We start from the raw sequence: 26,148 nt of genomic DNA on the forward strand, positions 1-26,148 counted from the left end.
CCGAAAAGTATTATCATAAATCGACAAATCTCTTATCATGGGGAAATCATTAACGAGAAAATCTAAATCTGTCAGCACGTAGAGACGATGAGGAATTCAGCAGATAAAGATGAAGAGGACTGTCCAACGTTTCAGATATTTCGTGATTGAACATATTCATTGCTTAAAGTCCTGAATAAATACTTTAAGTTTGATTGATATGTAAATGAGTGTTTACCTCGTTTTTTCAGTAGATTTTAATCTTTTGCGCTGTATGGGCTTCAGTTGGTATTATCAAATATTTTGTACTGTATGTGCATTATTCTTGATGTGCAATTAAAGAACGTGTATGCATTTTGCCAATTTTTTCCCGTTACGGCAATATTAACGTAGGAGGTGGTTTTTATTTAGCTCTTTACTGGCGAAATTTAAAACATTTTTATATAAACGTAATGTGTGTGGCAGAATCCTTGATTTTAGCCTAATTAGGAAACACTGAAAAGTAACAAAATATAAATTACTTATAGGAATGCATTTCGTAATTAAGTAATAGTTGGTTCAAGTCGCTATACTTACATTATTGGTGTCTCTTTTAGAAACGTCGAAAATTTGTGTGTTAAAAAGCTGTTGACATTTCTTAGCTTTATAAACTCGTCACGATAGTTGAACATTGTCTACTGTAGTAACATTAGGATGTTGTTGACTTTTGCTCACATGCCTGAACCTAAAGTCAACCCAGGCCCACGAAATTCCTTGTGGCAAGGAGCGCAAGATACTCCTGCCGTTGAAAACAGCCTTGAGCGCCTTACAGGTGACAGTGCGATTTAGCTCAATTTCGCCCGCAATTTTGATGGATTCCCCCCCAATAAATATGCATAGAATAGCAATGTAACCAATCATTTTTAAGCACTAAACCTTGGTTCATATTAAATATCTTAAAACTTGCCAAAACATAACATTTAATAAAAAAAGCCTGATAGGAATGAGGACATTCCATAGTTCATTAAGTTCAAATACCTGATGTGACAATTAGTCGTGGAGTTTTCATGTGATAAAGAGCAATGAACCCATACAGTAACGTGCACAACGACCCAATTCATGGTATTTGAAACCGCATAATATTCTAAAACACTCATGAAAATCAATAAAATGCCTGCCAGTTGTTCCAAGTTTGACTAGAAAACCACAAGGAATAGAAATAATATAACTGTTCTTATAATCAGGATGATGTATAGTGGTTCGACCAAAGACAGTTTTTTGTTATATGATGAAATGGACATTTGTAAATCTTGGACTGTCGATTCCTCCAAAATAATGATGTCGGGATATGATTTTGGCACACGAATCGTGACGTCAGAGAAAGCTTCACTCATTTAATCAAAAATTACCAATCAATGCCATTACACTATAACATGATGTAAATGCTTTCTTATTTCGGAATTTTAATGGGGGGACGGGTCACAGCGTCTCTCACCCGTCTTCCCGTATCACCAACCTCTCGAGAGGACTTTCGTCTGGTGACATATTTAGAGTGCCCCTGTGCTGCATGGGCAGTATACATTTACGAACACTCCGTGCCTTCTTCGGGATTCGCCCCTTCGGCACGCTAGTCAGCGACCCTAACCACTCTACCGGTTTGGTGGCGGAAAATTAGGTAGTTAGGTTTGATAGTTTATTATATCTGTCTTCTGAGGGTAAGCCTTTTGTTGGAAATTGACTTGTGTTCACGTTACTCGTGAGAAAATTTGTGGAAATACCCTGCATCCAGCAAGTACATAAATCGGCCGGAATCGAGCCTGGCAAGGAAACTAGAAGTCACTAAGTTAAGAAGGAAGGCACAGCAGGTGTCGCCAAGCGCCAACTTGTGCGCCTTCCTCCAAATGTAGCGCTACTTCACGAATGTCAGGTGAAATAAGTCTTCGCGCTTTTCCTCGACTTGCAGGCCCCACGCGTCTGTTAACCTTAACGTCTCCAGATCATCTATCGTACATTGTTGTCAATTTAGATTCAACGAATCCTTTGCATTTTCATTATGTTCCATTTCCTTAACGTTTCATTGAACTGTCTCCTCCCAACTCGAGTAAATCATTTTTCATCCATCAGCCGTCGTTAAAAGATATAAATGAAGTTTGCCGAGATGAGAATTTAATTATGATGATCATAGACGGTTTAATGCATTTGATGGCGAAAGGAAAAGGTGGATAATAACCTGCTTATTCTTGAAATGAATCTACCTTATTATAATTACATTCTTTTATAATTTTCCTAATATTTATCAGTGATGTTTGCGGAAGTTAATAGTTTTTACACATATGAGATAGTTCAGGTAAACATTCACTCAGTTTGAATAATGGATTGAGTCAAACAAGTAACTTTTGCAATATTTTTGCAAATAGCTTCTCAAACAAATCTATGTTGCGTGTTTTAACAAAGTTTCCACTTGCTACCTTTCTATTTAGGTTAGTGACAGTTATGATTCGAAAATTCTAGAAAATAACTGCTTACTCGATATTTTCATTTATTTAACTTATTCAGCAAAAATTATAAAGTCAGCTGTATGAGAGATAAAAATTATCTCCAGAAAAAGTATGGAAGATATTATGGCCTTTAACGAAATCTGTCGTTTGGAGTAAAAACTTCTGAGAAATTCGATATTTTAATACATGGAAAAATGTGTACTTTTGTGTAGTAAAAACTGAAGTTCTGGCTTCAACAGAAATCTTTAATTTGGCAATCAGTTAAAATGCTTCCTGAAATATTCAGTGTAAGTGCTTTTAGTTTCCAATTCAGAAAGGAATATTCGCTACTGTGTGCATGCATTCTATAAAAAATTGTTCAAAGCCCTAAAGAATATAGTCATTAAGCAGAGTATATTAGAAGTTAGTCACCTTATTTAATGTTGGTATCATATAACGCATACGCTTGTGTAATGTCCGCGCTCATGTAATGTCTGCACCCCAACTTTACAGATGAAAGTTATGTTAAAAAACGTGACTCGCACCAATGTCCGCACCCCAAAAACTAAAGAATTTCTTACTTTAAAATATACTTTTTTTTAACATCGGCTTTTTCCCTATAGTCAATAACAGTAGTCAATAAACATCTTTAAAGAAAGGATATGTATTTGTTTTGTCTTTGATTGGCGCCAGGATAGAAAGCAGAGACATTCCTTGCATTCTGGTGCAGCTGTTATTGAGTTATAACATCGACGCCAGAAATCCACTCGGAAGCGATAATAAATGAAGGCAGTTCAAACAGGTTCTCATCACACTGGCTTCCAGAAAATACTGTTTTATAATGAAATTACTTTTCCCTTCCTTCCTTCTTGGAGCATTCGCATCTTTCAAGCTTTTTCTTTTCATTCATTGTATCATTTGGAATTCGTGGTAGATAGCATGTAGCGTGCTTGAAATGGGGAAAGTACAGCAGCTATACAGCGGCTTTGAAACTGAAAGTTCTAGATTTGCGCAGGAAAATGGAAAAAGTGCAGCAGCAAGAGTATATATGGTGGACGAAAAGTGTGTGCGCAATTGGAGCAAACAGCGTGATCAACTGGCGGCAACGAACAAAAAAAAAAGACGTGCGTTTCGCGGTTCGAAATGTCAGTTTCCGAACTTAGGAAAAAAGAAGCTGCGTGTGTTCGGGATATACGTGCTCAAGGGTACGCAGTAACACGAGAAATGTGCCAAATAAGAACGATTGCTGCGGCACGACAAGAAGATGTTCCTACATTGCAATTGAAGGCTGGTTGCGGCGAATGATGAACCTTAAATGGATTTTCATACAGTGCGTCAGAACATATTTTTTAAAAATTAATGTGTGCAAGATATTAAAAGAACCAACTTTTATTTAATTTGTATTAAAGTAAATATTAAAATTGCAAGTGTTGGTTAATTTGTGCCTCTGTATTGTGCTCCTGTGGGAACTAATACGCGCCGAGTGGTGATAACGTAAACGGAGTAATTTTTTGTATGTGGATGAAAGAAAGTGAGTTTGTAAATTTTAGGTACCTATTAGAGAACTTTAAATTTCATTCTTTTATTACTTATGTCATTTTTTACAGCTTAGAACTTAACTTGGCTGTTTGAAATGAAATTTAGGCCCAAAATTACCAGAAAAAGCACGACATTTGAACGACCCGTGTAATGTCCGCACCTGCATTTTAGTAATGTAATTTTAGTAAAAAAAGATCGGATATTACGTGCGCGTATACGGTATATTTATTTTATTAAAACTCTATTTTGATATGCACTCCACTCTTTCTTATTTTTTTAACAGCATTCCGCAAGCGCTCCAGAATAACACTGTCGAAAGATTCCTTATGCAAACTAATATGCAAATTGCAAAATCCTCCGTAGAATATAATTGAGCTTGTTTCAAATACATTCAAGTAGTGCTGTACCATTCCTTCCTCAGTCTCTTTTTCATGTGTGTAATTCTGTCTTGGTCCATCCTTAAAGAGGAAAAAAAAAAAGAATCAGATTTCAAGTGTGGATCATTCTTGTCCGTCACATCTGCCAGTCCACTGACCTGGCAAATGATCATACAGCCAGTCTCGCAGACATCATTTTCAAAATATGCAACATCAAAGCCAATTTACAAATGACATCCATGATTAGTTGCGAGAACCTGGTTGATGGATTGGCAGGTATAACGCATACGAATGGCCTGTTTGCAGTTTGGTTCTGGCTTTCTGCGACTGTGGTTGGGGGCCAAGGAAAGACAGATGGAAAGGAAGTTTAAAAAAGTGCAATTTGAAAGATTGGAAGTATCAGTCTTTAGTTTCTAGGTCGTTTACTGAAGTCCTCGAGCATTTTGTCGGTGGTAGCTGATTTTCAAGTTCGTTTAAGGACTTATATGTGTCCAGAAATTGGTGCTTTAAAAATATTAGAAATATACCCAGCAAAGCCTTGAGGAATAATCTTTGTATAACCAAATGTATTTTCAATAAAATGTGTAATAGATGAAGACTTTAAAAAAATAATAATTTTAGAACAGGGACTGATTGATTGATTGATTGCATACCCCTGTACTTTCCAGAAGTACTGATTTTATTTAATTTCATCATTTAAAATTAAAATGCTTACAGTTTTTTACTTGTTAGATTTGTTTACAGAAAACAAACTACACTTCCTTGTTTTCTTTCTTTATTTAAAGAAAACAAACTAGTAGAGACATTAGGATTTTTTTGGAAGCATAAAAGAGGAAAAATGAGCAACGCCTTCGCCGGGAATCGAACCACGGACCTCTCTCTGGATTATGCGCCCAGAGTGTAGACCACAACACCACGAAGGCACGCTAAGAAGGCGGGAGAAATACCTTATTAACTAAACTTTGAAAACTATTATTAGTTAAACTTAATTCAAGCTGATATGAATTTATTATCAGGTGAAATTTGTAGCAAAACTTTTACCTAACGTAATGACGTTTTACGGCTGAGTTATGAAATATTAAGTAATATATTCCATAATAAACTATATATTTACCATTTATGATATTTTATCATTAATTTTATACCATAATTTTAACCGTTTTCCTGCTGCGAGGAAGGGGGAAGTTCCTCCATTTTGATGAATGAATAACACAATTAAATTACTTTTAACTCATTTTAGAATTGTTGCACTTTTTAGCATTATTTCACGTAACAAGGGTTTTTTGATGTTATCTTGCGTCCATTAATAATTTTGTTGACTCTCGTTTGAATAAAGTTTTACCTTTGCTCCGTTTCGTTGCAGTTTTGCCCCATTATTTTAGTTCCATTAATGATTTTGAGTCCCTCTGAGGAAAAAATAAGCCCTTCCTTTTTCCTTTTTTATAGCAGCTTTTAAGCTTTGAAATGGAAATAACGATTAACATATAGTGTAATGTTTTTATAAGCAAATAAAAAATAATAAAAATAATGTTGACTGTATATATATATATATATATATACACATCCTAGAATACAGAGTTCATTCTTGTAAATTGGAAGTGGCACTAAAATGTTTTACCAACAATTCCTCAAATTTATTCTTATTTTCTTAATAAATTTTATCGAAATATTAAACTCATTCTTCATAAACCTAATGGTTTAAATATATATATATATCCGTTTAATAGTAATTGTTTCTTTAGACAAACTTGTGGAAAATATTATTTTAAATATATATTTAATTTTATGAAGTCTGTGTAGATAGATGCGAATTCGTCAGATTATCCATGTAAGCTTGCTCATTAGAAACTGCTTGACAAAACCTCCATAATTATAAATTTGGTGTAAAAAGCATTTTACATTGTTTGTTTATTCAGTGTGAATTTTAATACATGTAATATTATATTTATTTAAATTTTAAATAAAAGCGTTAAAGAACCTGCGAACAGCATAAATATCTGGTTGTAACGAAAGTTTTCAGCCAAAAAACGTTCTTAATAAAGTTAGGGGGGGGGAAACATGAAAGCAGTACCTTCAGTGCGGGTAGTAATCAGCACCCAAATCTGTGATTTTGTGCCCACATTTTAGCTGTTTTTAGTAAAGTAGTAAAGTATATAATAAACAAATAGCTAGAGGTAATGAAATTGTTCCTCAATGAATAAGTGCAAGTTTAATAGGGCTATTGTCAGCTACTAACTGGACTAGTGGAATTCATCCTTATTATCTGCGTGCATTCTGTAACTAGGGAAATGCGAAGCCGTGTAATTGCTGGGGGAGTTTAGTTAATAACAGTTTAAATTCAGTGTAGTTTTCTCTCGAGCTCTAATCATTTACAGTGTAATGATGTCTTTCATATTGTGGCATTCGTACAAGTTCGTATTGAATGCACAGAAAACCGATCATAACTTGATGAAATTTATTTCATTCAAAGAAAGACATCACGTTTCTGGAACATTCCACAAAAATATTCGTACTGGTCGTCAAAGTATCACAGAGTACATTCAGTTGATACACTTCAAACTGCAAACGACGTTAAACACAACTCACTATTTGAAGAGCGAAGCTAACACGGAGATATCTCAATGCTTCGAACCACGCTGTACTAACAACTGAGAAACTGATGCTGTGTCCGGCATTGCAAAGTTTCCCCCAACCGCCGAGAAATTTCTAGTACTTTCTGCTTCTCCAAATTACTTGTAGACATGGTCGGATACGATTACAGCTAATATAGGAATCAATTGCAATTATTCCATTACAATCTCTATTAAAGGGACCGGACCAAGCTGTTGCCAAATGGTCAAATAGTTTAGCGTCATAGTGGTTTTTCGCTAAATTGGTCAGCCAATTGGGTTAACCAAATTTCGCCAAAATTAGATAGCCATTTATTTAATGTTAAATAGACTTGCCCCTGTAGTCTTAATTTTCAGGCAGATAATCGTTTCTGTCATTTTTAACATGCTACGTTGTCCATAAAAATACTATAATTCCACATATAATTTCATTAAGATTATTTACATATATACAAAATCCGTGACAATATTAATTATAGTAATAATTAATATAAAATTTTTAATGACTGATTACGAGTTGTGAGCTTCTAAATGATGATAAACATAATACATAATTAAATGCCAATTGTGCATTCATTCACAATCACGGAGTAATATGGTTTGACACTGAAATAGATATTGTACGTCTATAATAGTTATTGCACGTCTTATCGATTTTTCGAGTAAAAAAAGGCACGAAGACGTCCATTCAATCCACTCATCGACCCACTAGCGGCAAGTCGGCAAAAGCCATTGAACACTGGTAGTTCGGTCCGAGGTTCTAGTTCAGCCGAACGGGCTGGCTGCATGGTCGTTTCATGGTTTTTCCCATGTGTTACGTGGCTTCGAGCCAATTTCCCTTAAGGGGACTCCTACACCTTAAACCCCTCATGATCTTCAAATATGTGACTGTCGCAAGAATTGAGAATTTTTTATTTATTTTAATAAAACTTTAATTAATTCCAACTTTTTACAGCTAACTACATAATATAGCTACTTTGGAAACTAGTAACCAGAAGGTTTATGTTGCTACAAATATTTTTGTAATTTAATCCTCTTTGTGACAAAATATTTCGCCATGTTTCCACCTTGCGCGCATGATATTTTAAAAATGGCTAACGGTACATACTTGAAATTGGATGGAATTCTTTATATGGGCACTATTTTCTAACTGAACCAACAATCTGATGAATATTTTATTACTGAAAAATTTTATGGACGAAAACATTACAAATTTTTTTAATAAAATACATTTTATAAACTCAACTCAAAATAAAGTAAAAATTTAACATGAATGTTTTAGAATTTTAGGTTCACAGTAGTTTCCAAATGTTATAAAAGCTATATATTAAATATGGAATTAAATTATGAAACAGAATGTTTTAAACTGTGCGCGCAAGTTGGAAATATTATGAAAAATGTTGTCACAAAGCGGATTAAATTATAAAAATATTTGTGGCAACACAAACTTTCTGATTACTATTTCAGAAAGCAGCTATAATATGTAGTCTGTAAAAAGTTGGTAGTAATTGCTTTTAAAATAAATAAGTTCTCCCAATTCTTACAACAGTCACATATTCGAACATCTTATGGGTTTTAAGGTGTATGAGACCTCTTTAAAGAGTCCTTCACGGAGCATCCCTTTCTTTTCGTGTAGTGCCTTCAGCCGAAGGACGTAATAAAAAAAAGTTCAGCCGTCGGAATTCAAACCGAGGTCGAACTACCAGTGGTTTTGAACACTCACCCACTGTTGAGCCTGTAGTAAAGAATTGCGCTACATTGAGTAACTGGAAAATGAAGTAAATTTCGTAATTTTCATTTCACAGATAATTTCTAAATTAAAGACCTGTCATACATATCGTATGTAAATCAAGATTTCATGCTTATGCGTTAATGTAATAACAGACAAAACGACAGAGTTACACACTCACTCTCAGCAAAAGCTATAAAAAATTAGATTTTCTACGAAGCAGTATACAGTTCTTGACTTCTTTTTAAACTGGGAAAATTACAGCTGTTTGAAAGCGAATATAATTGATTTATAATATATTTAAAAAAACTCTCCTTCATTGTTGATCATTGTATGCAATATAATATATCAAAGTCTAAAGATAATCTGTTGAGTAGTAAGTTTGCTAATAAAATATATACTGTTGAGAAAAATGCAATTATGGATTTAAATTAACTTTTGCTAAAATATTATCTAAGCTGATCTGCAGTTAGTTGAGAACTGGTATTTCGTCTTTTTCTTCTTTCTTTCTTTTTTTCTTTTTTTTTCTTTTTTTCTTTTTTTTTTAAGATGACTTAACAGTTTTAGAGTTAAGGACATTTCTTCCTGTCTGTCTTTTTTTTTTTTTTTCCCGAAATCTCTCAGCTCCGTAAAATCTTCTATCCCATCTTCCAGCTTTAAATTTCAGTTGATAGTATCTTTTACTAAAGGTCTTTACGTATAACAGTGAAACCATCGAATATTTAATTAGTTTTTGGCTATGAAGGATAAGGATGGGGAGAAAAAACATTTTTAAAGATACTTCAAGCTATAATTACAATTAAATCCATAACAAAAAAAAAAGCATATAAAATGAAGTCATATAAATTGAAGATGGAATTTGTAAATATATTTTTATTTATTATTTCATAGTAATTCTACATTCCCGTGGGATATTTCATGTCGTTGTCGGTATTAATATACAGATTTTTAATGATATCACGCATATTTATTCTGTAGTTTTCATCAGATCTGCTGCTTCTATTGATTGTCGAGTACATTAGATCAGGAACTCTGAACTAGTGTAACTTAGAGCTTTATTATTTCGCTAAAAATATGGAAAAGTAGGCTAATTTTAACTGAATTTAAACTCACTAATTTTGAAATGTATGAGTTGTATGTTTGTGTTAAGCCATGTTCGGTAATTTACTAGTTAGCGAAACTCGCTGCCATGGCATTGGGTTGGGTTCGAATCCTGGAGAAGGGAAGGAGCATGGATTTTTGAAATTTTTTTAGACTCCTTTTTGCGGGTGTAATAATGGCTTACCCTTTGCGGGTCACCCTTGGCTACGTTCTCGGTGGTAAGATCGGTGGATCTGAAAGATGTGTCGAACTACTGCTGTTCAACGACAGTCTTAGCAACTCGGGCCACTGGTGAAACGCTTCTTAATTTGGACATGGTAATATGGCATTAAAATGAACTGACCTATGCTTAACGTTCAAATGCTTGGATAATGAAAAGTATAATTTTGCCACCGCAAGAAACAAAACCTTTTCATACCAGATGGTGCATATACACCCATTAGCCAAAGAATTTATTTTAATTCCTGAACTCGCATTTACAGGTATGTAACTGGTCTGAAAAGCATACATAATTGTGAATTTTATAACATCGTTTGCAATAATCCTACGACGATACACACAGATTTAGGGGGAAAAACAACAAAAAAACTTACACCTAAGGAAGTGTGTTTTGTTGAAAATGTAACGCATATATTTACGAATTTTGTACATATGCGGATAATTTTAGTGAAATTACACTGGTGTGCAAAAATTAAGGACGAGACGGTTTTTTCAATATAACTTTGTACAAAAGCTTTCCAAATGAACACATTTAATACCGTAAGATCCCCAATACGTAAGGATATGAGTAATGTAAGCAACACTTACTAAAAGAGGAATCAGAGGGATAAAAAGAAGCTTTATTGAAAAAGTAGCATGGAGCGCAATGCGACTGAAGGCCGAAACATCCCTGTGATGGATGTCCAGCAAGAAACATCCGGTCTTTAATAGGGGAAATGATCTCCCCTGACTGCTAGGCAGGTTTCACAGCGTTTGCCCATGCTGAGAATGAGGGTGTCAATGAGTTGTTGAGGCATTGCTGCCCATTCATCTTGCAGCGCCAATCGAAGCTCCGGAATCGTTACTGGTGGTAAGGTACGAGCTGCCAAGTGTCTGCATAGAAAATCCCATACATGCTCGATGGGATTGAGATCCGGAGATCGTGCCAGCCAATCCATACGTTCAATATCCTCAATCTCTAAGAGCTGTTCGGCAGCTACTGTGCGATGACATGGTGCATTGTCGTCCATGAAAAGGAACTGCGGACCCATAGCGCCTCTAAAAAGACGCACATATGGAAGAAGAATCTCGTTACAATAACGGGTCCCGTTAACTGAACCTGCGTTGAAGATGTGAAGGTCTGTACGACTACCAAGCATGATGTCTCTCCAAACGAGAACTCCGCCACCTCCATACCTGTCCCTTTCAATGATGTTCGAGGGATGATTGCGGCTTCCCCGCTCTCTCCAGATGAGTATGCGATGAGAATCGCTACTCAGACTGAATCTGCTCTCATCTGTAAAGAGTACTTGTCCCCATTCATTGTCTCTTCAATTCCGGTGTTCCCGGCACCACAGAGAACGCCTTCTCCGATGGGCAGGCATTAGAGGTACACACTGTACAGGGCGTCGTGCAAACAGACCACCACCGTGCAGTCTTCTGGCGACGGTAAAACGCGATATCGGTCGTCCAGTCGCCTGAGTCGTGTGTCTAGCGATTTCTCCCACTGTCTGCCGCCTGTTTTTTCTGGCCTGTAAGGCAATATACCGGTCATCTGCGGGTGTGGTTCCTTGTGGACGACCACTACTAAACCCCCGGATAACTGTTCCCGTAGTTTGAAATTGTCTCCAAAGTCGTGAAACGATGCTGTGAGCAATTCCGAATTCTGCAGCCACACTTGTCACACTGCGGCCTTCCTCCAACTTCCCAATGATTCGACCTCGGGTAAAAGCATCCAGATGTCGTCTAACAGATTGATTATTAGTCATTTCTCGCTAAGGCAGCAACTCGGTGTGATTTTAACTGCTATACGGCGTGCAATCTCTTTGCCAGAAATACTGATCTTACACCGACAACATGCTTTATACTACTCAGACACTCCCCCATTACGTCTACCTGCATATCTGCGCACGTGCTACCGTACATCCCCTTACTTAATTTCCTGATTAGTCTTTCTGTAGTCTGCCTCTTCGTTCAGCTGATATGCTAATTTTTCGACTTCGTCCTTAATTTTTGCACACCAGTGTATATATGAAACTGTTGTATTTTTCTGTATAGTACAACATGAAAATCTGCCGAAAAAATAAAGGGGCAAGTCTCGTCTCGCTAATTTTGCGCGATGTCGCCAAGTTGCCAACGGTTTGTCGCCAAATTTGGCTGGAAACCGCGAAACCTGGCGGTCATTTGGCAACATTTTGGTCTGCTCCCCTGTATTACCGTAATAGGTAGTGTAATTGAATACTTTAACTATTACGATAGGTATTCAATTTGACGCGATATTGCAAACCTGGAAACAGTGTTAACGAGTAATTTTGTCGTCAAATTTTGCTAAAAATCGCCAAACGTGCCGATCATACGGCGAACGTTTGGTCCGATCACTATATTAGCGTAATAGGTAGTGTAATTGAATATCTGTACTTGATGTTTAGATGCTAGGTAGCCGTATTCTCCCATCGCCTTCGAGTAATTTCGAGAAGCAGAAAGTACTAGAAATATCTCGCCCGACCGGCTGGAAAGAGAATCTGCACTCAGCTGCTGTTGAGTGGTTAACTTCAAGGCGACTTCGGAGTATTGAGAAATCCGTGAAAGCTTCGTCTTTTCGATGCGCTTTCTCTTGCGTTGTGTTTAATGTTCTTAGTAGTTGGAAGTATTAACTACAGACTGTGTGATACTGTGAATACCTGTACGAGTATTTCTGTGGAAAGTTCCAGAACCCTGAAGTGTTACTTTTGGCGATTTTATCAGGTTATCATCGGACCTGTGTGCATTCCATCTGTTTCGAACCCGTACTTCACGCAACAGTATGGACCAGAACGATTAAAATTGCTGAAAATTTCGTCTGGAATTTAGGCTAACGGGATAGATATATCGGCGTTTACGCGTGAATGCGAATAAGTATCCCTTAGCAAGTCATTCAAGAGGGTAATCTACCTCTTTTTGTTCAGTTTGTCGTCGTGTGTGCTTTGCCTTAACGAATTAATTAATTAAAGCGAAATCGGAATTGGGAAATTTTAATGAAATTCTGCAGAAATCCGCATTACAAGAGAAATTTTTTCACGAGACAATCCATTTGTTGTAATGATGAAATTCATTTTGGGATGTCTATCATGTGCTGTTCTCAGAAATAGTACATGAAACTGATAAACAGATTATTAGTTCATAGAAATTCATAAATAGATTTTATATGGCGCATTTAATGTTATGAAGTGATAGATTTAAATGATACCAAAATACACGTATGTGTTCTGATTTTACTTTTCCCGGTGCTTCTAAAGAGCTTGTGTTTGAACATATTGAAACGTTTGAATCTGCATAGTCTTAATCGGCTTACGCATGCAAATGCGATGTTCCGGCATGATAAAAGAGTTTTATCATATTGCGAAAATAGTGTACTTGAGTAAGTGCGAGGAAGATATCAACTCCTTTAGTGTAAGCATGTACCGACTGATATTAATGTATATTTATCTGTGGTAAGGAAATATTTCTCACTCGCTATAATGTCAGATTTAAAGAGGTCTTGGATACGTAATTTATATGGGGTACGAAAGGTTTTCTTAAGGAATGTTTGTCTTAGGAGGAAGAGCATCGGTGAGGACTTTCTAAAGTATCAAATAATGCTTCCGAATGTAATATTTCAAAACACTTATTTAACATTGATTTTCTGTAAAAAAATTGATTCATTTGAATCTGTGTATTTCCACAAAAAGTTAAAAAAAAATAATAATATTTTTTAAAATAATTCGGAATGGTTTCAAATTTTAAATTACGTCCAAAAGGGCGTTTTTTTAACGTTTTGTGTGTCGCCTTTATTTATTAAATTCCGTGTTCTTCGCACTTAAACCATAAATTTCAGTTCAGTAGCAATGTCGCAAAATAATTTTAAAATGAGCATATATTTAGAATTTCCTCTACACAGTCCCGCGCGTTGGAGATAAAAAGGTCCCCCCCGGTAGATTTTGCCACCGCTCGCTTTCAAATCGTTGAGTTAGTTACTCAAAAATTCGTAAAGTTTTACAAAATATGAAATCATCGATCATAAAACAAATTCGAAATTTCAAATTTGGTCTTCCACGTGCCCATATTCGCAGTAGGATGACGTCATTCAAAATTCGGTGGCTCTAAGTACCGTTGTTTTATCACAATGCGAGAAATATACATACATTTATGCAGATATTTCATTATTTAATTTCTTCAAATATAATGCAGGATTCTTAACATTGGTGGCAACAGTTTGAAAAGTAAAACGGACATTTATAGTGATTCAAGACAAAATCTCAAAGCGAAAACAATAGTCCTCCAGGGCAAAGCCCCTTTGGACTAATAATAAAATTTAAAAATATGAATAACAATTTTAAATCTTTCAGATATTATATTACTCCCAAAGGGGCGTACTTTTAACGTTTTAAGGGGTTACCTTTATTTATTAAATATCATGCTCTTCGCACTTAAATCATAAAATTCAATTCAACAGCAATATCGCAGAATTATTAAAAAATAGCATATCTTTAGAATTTCCGACACACAGTCTCGCGCGTTGGAGATAAAAATCCCCCCCCCTGTACTGTGTTGCCACTGCTGGTTTTGAAATCGCTGAGTTTGTTAATCAATAATATGAAATAAATAATAACAAAATATGAAAGAGATAATAAAACAAATTCTAAATTTGGTCTTCCAGATGCCCATATTCGAATGGAGGGCAATGTTATTCAAAATTCGATGCCTCTACGTAACGTTGTTTTTTCACCAGTGGGAGAAACATACACACATTCATGCAGATTCTTCATTATTTAATTTTATCTTTATTCTTCATTATTTAATTATAATGCGGGGCTCCAGTATATGGTGCCAACAATTTGAAAAGTGGAACGCCGTTTATAGTGAACTCTACGAAACTAATAGCCCTGCTGGGCAAATTACCCCTTTGGGCTAAAAAGAAAATTTTCGCACCACAAAGGCATGCAGAAAGGAAGGAGAAAATACCTTATAACTTTCTTCTTAAATAAAAGGTACGCTACCAACAAAAGCTGTATTTAATATATTAATTTCTTATAGTTGCAACTAAGTAAGAAAGTTCAACTATTGTATTTGAAAACTAGGTCATGCTTATTTGAAGTATTTTAATGAAATGGAAAGATGCAATTTTAACATTATTTAATTTTAATAATTTAATAAATGCTTTTTAAATAAACGATTTCTCGCCTGTATAAAACAATAGCAGGTAGATGTATTTATGTGTCATGAGTTGATTCGATGATATACATAAGCCAGTTTACATAAATGTAGTGGTGAGTTAAATAAATAAGATAAAATAAAAAAGTATAAAAAATCAAATCTGTAACATGATCCTTTAAGATTTGCTTCAGAATTCCTGTACGGAGGTTTTGTGGTTTCTTTCTTTTCTTTTTTCGTTCTTTCTTTCTCTTGGTACTTTTTATTTTGATCGATATGAATGTATTCTTCATGAATGAAAATGTTTCGTCAGATAGTTCTTTATGACTGTTGTAGTTTTATCATTAGAATCATTTCTTGCTCTGAGTCGTAAAATTAAATTATGTGCAGAGGGTGTTCATACATTTTTGTAACGATTTTGCAAAGATTCATATATGAACAAACCTTAGAATTTTATTTTCTAATATGTTCAATCTGATGGCCCTTTTGTTGACCTATCAAATTACATCTTGATTTCCAAGATAAAAAAAAAACTTTTCTTAAAACATTAAGGTTGATTTTATTCCACTCCTCCTTCGCAATCTTCCAGAGTCCATCCAGTGTTTTGGATGCCGTTAATAGAGATCTTCTTTTAAAAATCCAAATGCACAGCATTCCATAGAAGACACATCAGGGGACTTGGGCGGGATGCATGTAAGGGGAATAGCTTCAATTCTGGTTTCATTTTTCATTTTTACAAAACATTAGAGCAGTAGATTTACAGGTATGGCTTGGAAATTTATCCTGATGGAACTTCACACAGTGAAGATTGTTTGGATAAAATAATGGAATTTCTTCTTTAAAAACAGATGTTAAAATATAACTCTGATAGAAATCCGAATTAATTTCGACATTTTTTTCTATTTTCCTTATTTAAATTTTTCCGTTATAAGAGAATCCAGTAATAACCGTAAAACCTTTAGAAAACGTTTCCTTGTTTTCTCCGAACCAACATATTAAGTCTTTTTCTCCTCTTTTTCGGTAGCAAATCGATCTTTTTCTATTGCAGTCAGATAGATATATTCAAGCCTCATCAATTGTAACTACAGTACAAAGTCTTTAATCCGGGCTCGTCGGGACTTCGGGTTCCGGATTAAGGGTTTTTCCGGATTATATATCATTAATTTAAATCTGGTTAGATGGCATGCAGAAATTATAAAATTAAAAATATGAAACCGTAATTTGTGAAATAAAGAGCAATTATGATCTAAAGGGTAATCAAAATTTACAAAAAAAGCTTAATATTTATTTGATTACTTTATTAAACATTTCTTTCAATGTAAGTTGTTTAAGTTGCTTATTTTTATGTGCTAATACTTTCTCTTTAATTCTATAAACAGACATAATTTCTTGTTCAGTTACAAAGTTCCGCTGTTCAAGTCCTGTTAATTGCTGTGCCGAGAATACCGACTAACTTGTCAATCGAAATTTTTTCGTTTTCACTAACCTCTCTGTCACTTTCTTTATGCCTTTATTCATTTTTTGCAGCAATTCCACTTTTTGTTTGATGGACATCGAAACATGCTTTCGCTTTGTAGATCCTTTGGCAGCTCCAGAATCGGAAACTCGTTTTGACATAATCGAAAGTTCAAGCTTACTTTTTATAAAATTGTTCTAACAGTCTGCAAAAAATAATAAGCCGGATCCAATTAGAAGATTAAGGAACAACGCAATCTGCAACACTAACTGAAATAGGTAATGAAATAATTTTAGCCTAGCTTATACCGTCCATTATACATTAAAGGCGCATGCGTAAACGTATTATGCGCATGCGTAAAGGTATTATGCACATGCGCAGAAAATTTGTAGCTTTGAGGTCCGGATTATGGACGTCCGGATTAAAGACTTTGTACTGTATATATTTCCATTTGTCACCTGCCAAATGATTTTCATACATCAATCTGCACATAGTCTGACGCTAAGAAACATGTTTCGGCGTTAGGCGATGAACATCATGTTTTTTTTGTTTTGATCAAATTTAAATGAGATTTTTATAATTTTGTTCACGGTTCCTACAGAGATATTTAAAGATTTTGCGATAGCTCTTTAGGGGCCTGGATTTCCCTTTAAAACATGAGATGCGACTTTAGATTTAATAAGAGCTGTACCTACCTTTGTTGGGTATGCATTTTTTGCCTTTTTCCGAGTCAATGTAAACTTTGACATTTCATTCCTTCATATTAATTATGTACTTATTTTACGTGTAGAAATACTAAAGCCATACTTTTCACACCTTTTTTTAATAATTGAATAAGATTATTTCTCTTCGGACAGCGTAAAAGTATAGCCTTCGTTTATTTTACTGCGACATTTTAAAGAAAATAATATTTTATTTAAACCTTTTTCCATTTGAATGCCTGTCACGTTTGTATTTAAAAATTGATATTTAAATTCATGGAGAAAATCAAAATCGTTACAAAAATGTGTGAACACCATCTGCATTTCTACTAGTTGGATTAATTGAAAGCTATTTACAAATATTTAAATGTTAAAAGAAATTAACTTATTCTCCGTAAAGACATTATATTGAAAATGCATGTATATATAACTTCATTGTGTGGTCTTTGTTATCCTTTCTCATTTAAAAATAACAGTAATTGGGTCTCATGTAAAGATATTTCTGTATTGTTTTATATGTATGTAAAGAAAAAAATATGGTCTAGTGGGTTTGAATTTATTTTCTTCAAAGAACAAACAGGTTTAAGAATCGCTTGTGGTCCTTATGGAAGGTCGAAACTATTATCAGCTTTAGGTTACTTGAAATGCAAGGACGTAAAAAAAAAAAAGAATCATCCTTAAAACTATTTTTCGAGGTGATGTATACTTTTATGAATATTTTACGAAAAGAAGGGAGTGGAAATTTCAGTGTGTGGTGTGTATATTCCATTTTGGACTAACGTCTGTGGGGAGGCGTCCTGAAGAAACAATCCTACTAAAGATATCTTATTCAGTATAATGCTTATTAATGGTGCCTCCTTAAAAGTTGGTGTGGAGAAAATATGAAGCATCTTTTCAGTAAAGAATATGTAAAAAGTTATAACCCGTTATTGTTTTTTCCGGGGGGTGTAATGTTTTAGACGTTAGACATATGCAATGCCCTCCTCTGGATTCGCAATGCAGACCTCTCGCATACGCTTCGAGTGTGCTTCTAGTTACACCATGAAGGAACCCAATCGCAAAATCCTGGTTCTGACGAATTATTGTCCTCTCTATTCAGTTCGGGCGCCACTGTAGAGTCACTAGGATTTTTTTATGTTGGAGTAACCTGTGGCAGATATTTAATTCTCTAGGACGTATGAAAAACATCATTTTAATATTTTCCATTGTTTGGTTTTCAATACAGTGTTTGGCAGTACGTAATTTAGAGGACCATGAATTCGGCATAGAGGAATAGCTGCATATTCCCTTTTTTCTCCTTTATGATATTGTGTTTCTACGGTAAACCATAGTTTAAGCAGCTAACAGTGAAACTATGAACAAATTACTAGAGAACCTTAAAAATCAGTGCAGGAAGAAAGAATTACATCTTCGAAAACAGCAACAAAATAACGACTGTGGAAGGAATTTTCTTCAGAAGACGAGAACAAGAGAAAAATAATCCTGTTTTTCTGAAATTCGTGCAAAATTGGGTAAAGTGCAAAATTTCTACATAAGATTTCACCATGCTAAGGCAGTTAACATAAGAATTTTCAGTAACGATGCCAGTCTTGCTTTAGAAACTTTCAAAATATCGCGATAACAAACAACATTAGAGAAATTTTGAGTGAAACTGTGCCAGGTGAGTGGTAAGCGGAGTGGAGTGGCGCATACAGGCAAAGAAAAGATGAAAGAAGATGACTGTTAAAGACTGAGGTTTACCACCCAAACGGTTTAGTGGTTAGCGAAGCTGTCTCCCGTACCGAAGGGCGCGGGTTCAAATCCCGGAGTAGGCATGGATGTTTGTAAATGTATAGTGTCTGTGAGGGGGCACTTTAAATATACGGCGAGCCGAAAGGTTGATGGTAGGTCTCGAGAGGTTGTTGGTAGGAGAAGAAGGGTGAGAGACCTTTCCCCTTGGAAAGCTCCCTCTCAAAATAGGGGGCGGAACTGAGCTAAAATCGTACTGTCACCTGTATGGTGCTCAAGGCTCTTGGCAACCACAGGCGCAGTCTTAGACACTTTGCCATGATAAATGTCGTGGGCTTGTTCTGATGTTAGTGTCTGACCAAGTGAGATAAGTCATAACACACGCACACTGATTTGTTCTTCAATAGAAGGGATTTTCGATCCACACAATATCAACTTCCTCATCATTTTCCACTTACGCTGCCCATCAAGAAAATTAACTTTTCATATTTTATCTGTAAAGTACAAATTTTGTTTAAATTCTTTAGTCTTATATAAAATGATTTCTATTAGTTTTGGATGATGAATTTGTGAACAAAATCCTGTTCTAAAGTAAGCAAGCAGTCATCTGTTCCGGAGCGAATTAATTAGTTCTAAAATAATATCTGTGGAGAAAATTTTCTTGGTTTACGAACATTTTGTGGACGAATGGCCTTCAGGGAAAAAAATTCGTAAACCGAGGTTTCATCGTATTCAATTCGTAATTCGTGGGTTTTTAAAAGTTGCGTAAGTTTTCCCTGAATGTACAATATATTTGAAACGAACTTTGAAAGTGTTTAAAGTATCATTTTATTATTTTAAATAACTTTGCTTCTGTTGATGTATTTTCAAACTATTCGGGAACTGAAACAAATGTGTAAATATAACTTCTGTAATTATATGAGTAAACAAAAATTAAGAATTAAAATAATTTTTCGATATTTCGTTTTAATAAACATCCAAAGTTTACGAGATTTTTGGAAGTATATCGTTTGGCGTTTGTAAAATAATTTTACGTTTTCTTTTAACTGTCTGTTTCTTGACATGCATGCTGGTTTCTGTTTTTCATTTAAAGTGTTAAATTAAAAATTGTTCCAGTGTTGAGGCTTATTTATACATTTTATAGATTCATTATTTTCCACTTATGTTTACAGATATATCATTAAATTTGCTTTCATAAATGAGAATAAAATACTGAGAGTTGGTTTGGTTTATGTGATTACAGCAAGGTCTCAAGGGCTACCTGTTTAAGGGGAGGGATGTCTTCGTGGAAGACTTTTTGAGAGAAACTAGCTTATGTTATGTGCATGTTACACATGGGGAAAACCACGGAAACGACCATGCACCTAGCCCGTTCGCGGGATTCCAACCTCGAACCGGACTACCAGTGTTCAGCGACTTCACTGTTGGGCCGCTGGTGGGATTCGGGATTCGAACCTCGGATCGAACTACCGGTGTTCAGCGATTTTACCGCTGGACCTATGATGGGATTGAAGTGCTGGTGGGTGGGCCGCTAGTGAGAACTGATAGTTAATTTTTTAATGGAAATGCCACAGCTCGAATAAAAACTGTATAGTTTATTATTCCGTAGAGAATTAACTACACAGTGTATCACTACCTACACAGTGTATCACGGTTTATTATTCCGTAGAGAAATTAACTACACAATGTATCAATAACACACAGTGTATCACTAACTACACAGTGTATCACTAACACACAGTGTATCGCTAACTACACAGTGTATCACGGTTTATTATTCCGTAGAGAATTAACTATGATACCATTTTATTCATTATAATTCTAAAACTGTATACAACTCACAATTAAATTTATGTGTAGAAATGTGGATATAAATTTACATATAGTTAACGTATAAATACGTATAAATTTTGCTAGTTAAATCTGCTTAATATGCCGTAGTAACTTGGTCCTAATGCCTCTTCACATAGAAGAAGAATATGCATTATTGAAAATGTTCACTAAAATAAATAAATAAGTAAGGACAGTAATGAAATTATTTGATAATCGTAAATAGATGTTTTCTTTTAACGTAGACGAATTTGCCATATTTTCCTGAATAGTATTTTGCCTTTTGTTTTATAAGTTTTAAATATGCATAATATCAAATATTTATAACAGATTGCGTACTGTGTAAACTTATTTTATCATATCATTAAACCCTTTTCTTTTTCCAAATTTTAGTGACCTTCTCTTTTTTAAAATAATGTGTTGCACGAAATGTCAAAAATTACCTCATCCATCATCTTTAACATATAGAAAATTTTTTTTTTATTTTTAAATGCGTTTGAATATTTTACTGGAAGCTTCTTCCTAAGAAAGTAGATAAGGCATCAGCTCTTAAGGTTTTTTTTAGGTTCAGACACTTTTTCCCGTTTGTTTCTTTGTGTGCGTGTGTCTGTAAATACTTAGCTTCATGTTAAATGTCTACTAAAATTGCTTCTGCGAATTTTAACGGATCAGTTCCTAATAGCTCTTTACTTTAATTTGGAGGTTCCGGATATTTTTTCCGGTCATACATACCTTAATTGGTATCCAACCAGTTATTCGTAATGTGCGTGTGAGGGCACTTTTAAATGTAGTTGTAAACTATGTAATGGGATATTTGTTGCCTCCGAGTGCAGACCGGCCAGTAGACGATTTGATAAAAAACGAAATGGCGAAATCGGAAGACCGTGAAATTTGCTCGAACGTCAAAAATCCGAGGTTCAATGTCAAATTCCAGCTGATGCTGTGGCGGAATTTTAAACAGTGTTTTTACACATTAACACTTGAATGGCTATCTGGAATTTCGTACAGAATTAGGATACACTGTATTACTGAATTACTTTAAAGGTTAATTGTTTGAATCATGTATTATATTTTCGTGTAGAAAGTTATCTTGTTGAAGATGTTGCAATATTGAGTTTCAAGGTATTTTTTATTTTAACAAAATTTATTTTTAAGTGTGAAACGTATATGACGGTAATTCTTGTAGAACATTTTTATTTAATAAATTTTATTGTAATTATTTTTGATTTGAATGCAACTTATATCAGATTTGAAAGTAGATCGTTACGACGAGGAATCTAAAACAGTTAATTATTTTTAAAAAAATAAGCAGAAAATATTGTTGTTGGTAGTTAGGTTAGAAAAATAAATTATAATAAAACAACTACTATAAAAGTATTGCAGTAGTTTCAGTTGGCTTTTATAATTATTTTTTTTTCTTTTCCTTTTAATGAAACACAAGTCCTCAGTGACTTTCAGATACGATAATTATGTTAGGCAATTTTTTTCTTGAATTAGTGAAAATCTCAGATATTTTTTTTTTTTTTTTTTACATTTTAAATATTTTTTATGAAGTTTCAATTTTCGGTAACGTATTAGAAATATTTCTAACGAAATTTCCCATCTTTCGATCTATGTGTTATCTTTTAAAAATCTAAATGTGAGGAAGTATTGTAATGAGATCGATGTTTTCAAACCTAAATATCTCTACAATAATCCCAACAGCACTTATAAATAGAACTGAATTTAATAATATAAGCGTAATAACATAAAAATTGTTTTGTTTCTTTATCCAACTAAAATATTTTGGTAATTTATGTCTACCTTTATTCTAACAATATGTTTTCATTTTTGCCGTAACTCTTTGATGTATCAGTTTATTTTCTGTTGGAAATTAAATTAAAAATAGTACTAACGTAATAATTTATCAATATCCATTTATTTTGTAAGGTTTCATTTTTTATAAACCCATTATTATTTTAATCTTTACTGTCACTTCTACTTTCGTCGGTTTCTATCAGGATGCGAAAGAGACCCCTTGGCAGTGACTGCAGTGAGGTTTTGGCAGTGAGGAAATGTTCTAAAAATATTGGTCAGTTTCAGAAGTTTGTCATCTTGGGTTTGGTTTTATTAGAATATTGCAAAGCACTCGAGGGCTATCTGCCTTAAGGAAGAGATGCCTTTGTGGAGGACTTTGTAAGGGAAACTGGCTCGTATACATGTTACACATTGGGAAAACCACGAAAACGCCCCGAACCTCGGACCGAACTCCCAGTGTTCAGCGACGTTACCGCTCGGCCGCTGGTGGACTTGTGATCGATTTTCAATTACAGATTCATGCGGCTATATATATTTACGTTTTTGTATCCTTTATGTTATATCTGTTTTAATTATTCCTTCCTGCCTTCACGATACCTAGACTGAAATACGTACGAAATATTTTTGAAACTTTGGATTAAATATGTAGGGAAATTTTTTAACCGCGTGAAAGTAAGTAAGTATTCGGTGTTTTTAATAGAGAAATTATAAATTTCATTTTCAGTATAACGCTGGTCGTCTTAAAGCATGGACGTAATTTTGCTTCCACATTCTACGGTGTAATACATTTTCGAATTACTTATTTAGATAGATGTCTTTGATTTGTCTGTCTAGGATTAATATCGATACATTTTAAAACAATATTGTTACGTTATCTTCTGACATCAGTTGTTACGTTCGTACGGGGTTCGTGTGGATTTGGAGTGAATAACGACGACACTTGATGAAGTATCGAAACACACTTTATTTACCAATATTAATCAGGACAGCTCCAAAACACTTTTACAGTCGTCGAAGATCTACAGTAAACACGCTGACACGATCAGCGACACAGCCTTCAGACTGTCCAGCAATAACGGTGGACACAGCTTCATTGGAAAGCACCAGAGTATAGCTCCCGACTCTGCTCGGTCGTTCTCGGAATTCCACGAACTCTTGAGACTCTCCACGCTACAACTCGCAATCCACTCGACGACACGCAGAGCACAGCTGTCGACTCTTCAGCTCAGTCGTTTCCGAAGCTTAACACACTCTGTCTACGATGCACTAACCGCGATACAGTAAGAGACTCTTCGATGCACTCGACGACCCACTCGGCATTTGCTACCCGCTGTCAACTCGATCGACTCCGCATGGACTAACTCGCACTCTAGACGAGGCACACTCTCACACTGACTGCGGACCAGCAGCGTTTATATAGCTTTCGGCTTCTGTTCGAGAACATTCTGGGCTAAACCGGTAAGAATTCGTTTTAGAAGGTTCTCCATCCGTCCATGGGATGTCGCCAATTGTGTCGCCAAATGGGCAATTTCTCGTCAAATGTGGCAACCCTAAAACTTCTTTGCGGGGAAGCTATCTCACCGCGCCTGTATATTTCGTAACAATATTCATAGCAATGCATGTTTAGTATATTCAGTACAGACATAAAGGTAAAATTGACGTAAAGGTAGAAGGTGAAATGTAAAATGTAAGACATAAAGGTAAATGTTTACATAAAGGTAAAAAAAAAAACTATGCGATAATGATACGATATCGGTTTAAACTTCGAGTAAACTATCGAAATGCAGTGTACAAAAAAGTGTAAAATGATTAATTTCTAGATTTTATTCAAAATTTAAATCTGTCATCGATGCAAATTATCTTTCATGGTCATGTTTATGTATGGGTTTTCAGTCTGCCTCTTCCCCTTGAAAAGTTGAGCTACAGTTGTAAGCGAAATTTCTTACCGACTTTAGGCACCCATTAGTCTTTCTTCCCAGTGATAGAGTAGGTAAGACTCCTGAACACTGCTCCTTTTATCTGGCTGCAGCAAATTTTCATAGTTTTCCCTGCGTATATGACGTGTATCCAAGGCAATGTTTCTTAGTTAAGTCGTCCACGAAGGCACCCTTCCTTATGCAGATACCTGTCTTTTGCTTTTGCCTCACCTGGATAGCCACTAAGTAGATAATCCCAGTATTATTTCGGCTTAAGCAATTTACCATTTTGTGGCATTTTAACCTTTCTCACATGCTGGAGTATGAGTAACATTGCCGTTAGACAGCCGCATCCTTGACTCGCCGAATCTTCCATATGGTAGCCAAGGTAATCAAGGATCTTCCATTTGATAGCTGCTTGTATTAACCAAGACATCAGGCACGTGGATTCGATTTAGTTTACAGTACAGCACTTGAGGCAGTCTGCCCAGTGGGAGGAATGCCTTCGGAATGGGCTGTGACAAAAAAAAAAACTGCCTCGAACTTACCTTAGTTATATATGGGAAAAACCACAATGTTCCCTTGCAGCCAGAGGCCCGACCAGTAAACGAGTACTTAACCCTGTAGCAGCTGAATTTCTTCCACAAAATCGCTTAAAAATTTGCTTATTTATTTATTTCGCATTTGAAATCAACATACCGACCGATCCGTGACATTTACGCAAATAATTGAAATTTAGTTTACAATTAAATCCCTGTGATGAGCAAGATGTGATTTAATGTTTAAAGTACTGCATAGGATGCATTATTGGCGGTTAAACATTGAAACAGCGTGATGTGGTTTTAATAGATGTAATAAATGCAAGACCGCCCAGACAGTATAGTGGTTAGGGAAGTCTACTGCGTTACTGAAGGGCCCGGGTCGAAATCCCAAGGAAAGCATGGATGTTTGAAATGTATAGTTATTTGCGGCATGGGAACACTTTAAATATACGGCGAGCCGAAAGTTCTCTCGTGTGGTTTGTGGTAGGGGTGGCAGACACCCGGATCACTCCGTGGAGCGATCTTTCTCAACATTGAGGTGGAAAGTAGAAGTTCCCCCCCTGGTACTATCGCAACCATTCTTCAATGAAATTACATAGACAAGAAAACAACAACAAAAAATGCATGTTCGAGGTATCTGGATGAGCAGATTTTACTTTGTTTATGTTGCCGTTGGAAATCGTGAGGAACACCTGTGTTCGAACCCATTCGAACTCCTTCGCCAGAAGTTGAATCCGAATCGAATTACCACTGTTCAACGACTTTACCGCTGTTGGCCTAGCTCGTACATGGCAACGTGACAATTTCCTTACAACTGCATTGCTATTATTATTACTATCATTGTTATTAATTACGTGTTCCTCCCTAAGGCACTACACGGATGGAAGAAATGTCTTCGTAGAGGACTTTCTGAGGAAAACTACCTCGTATTAATACGTTACACATGGGAGAAAACCACAGAAACGCCCATGCAAACATGCATTCGCGAGATTCGAACCTCGGACCGAACTATCAGTGTTCA

General features: G+C 35.4%; 1 protein-coding gene across 2 annotated transcripts in view; it reads left to right on the forward strand.

Moving 5' to 3' along the window:
- Positions 1–26,148, forward strand: part of LOC118196559 (TGF-beta receptor type-1-like) — a 632,361-nt gene that overhangs the window by 46,325 nt on the left and 559,888 nt on the right. The window lies entirely within an intron of this gene.

The sequence above is a fragment of the Stegodyphus dumicola genome, chromosome 3 (assembly GCF_044657685.1).
Source record: "Stegodyphus dumicola isolate Sdum_Otavi_A_Nest chromosome 3, ASM4465768v1".
Lineage (NCBI taxonomy): Eukaryota > Metazoa > Arthropoda > Arachnida > Araneae > Eresidae > Stegodyphus > Stegodyphus dumicola.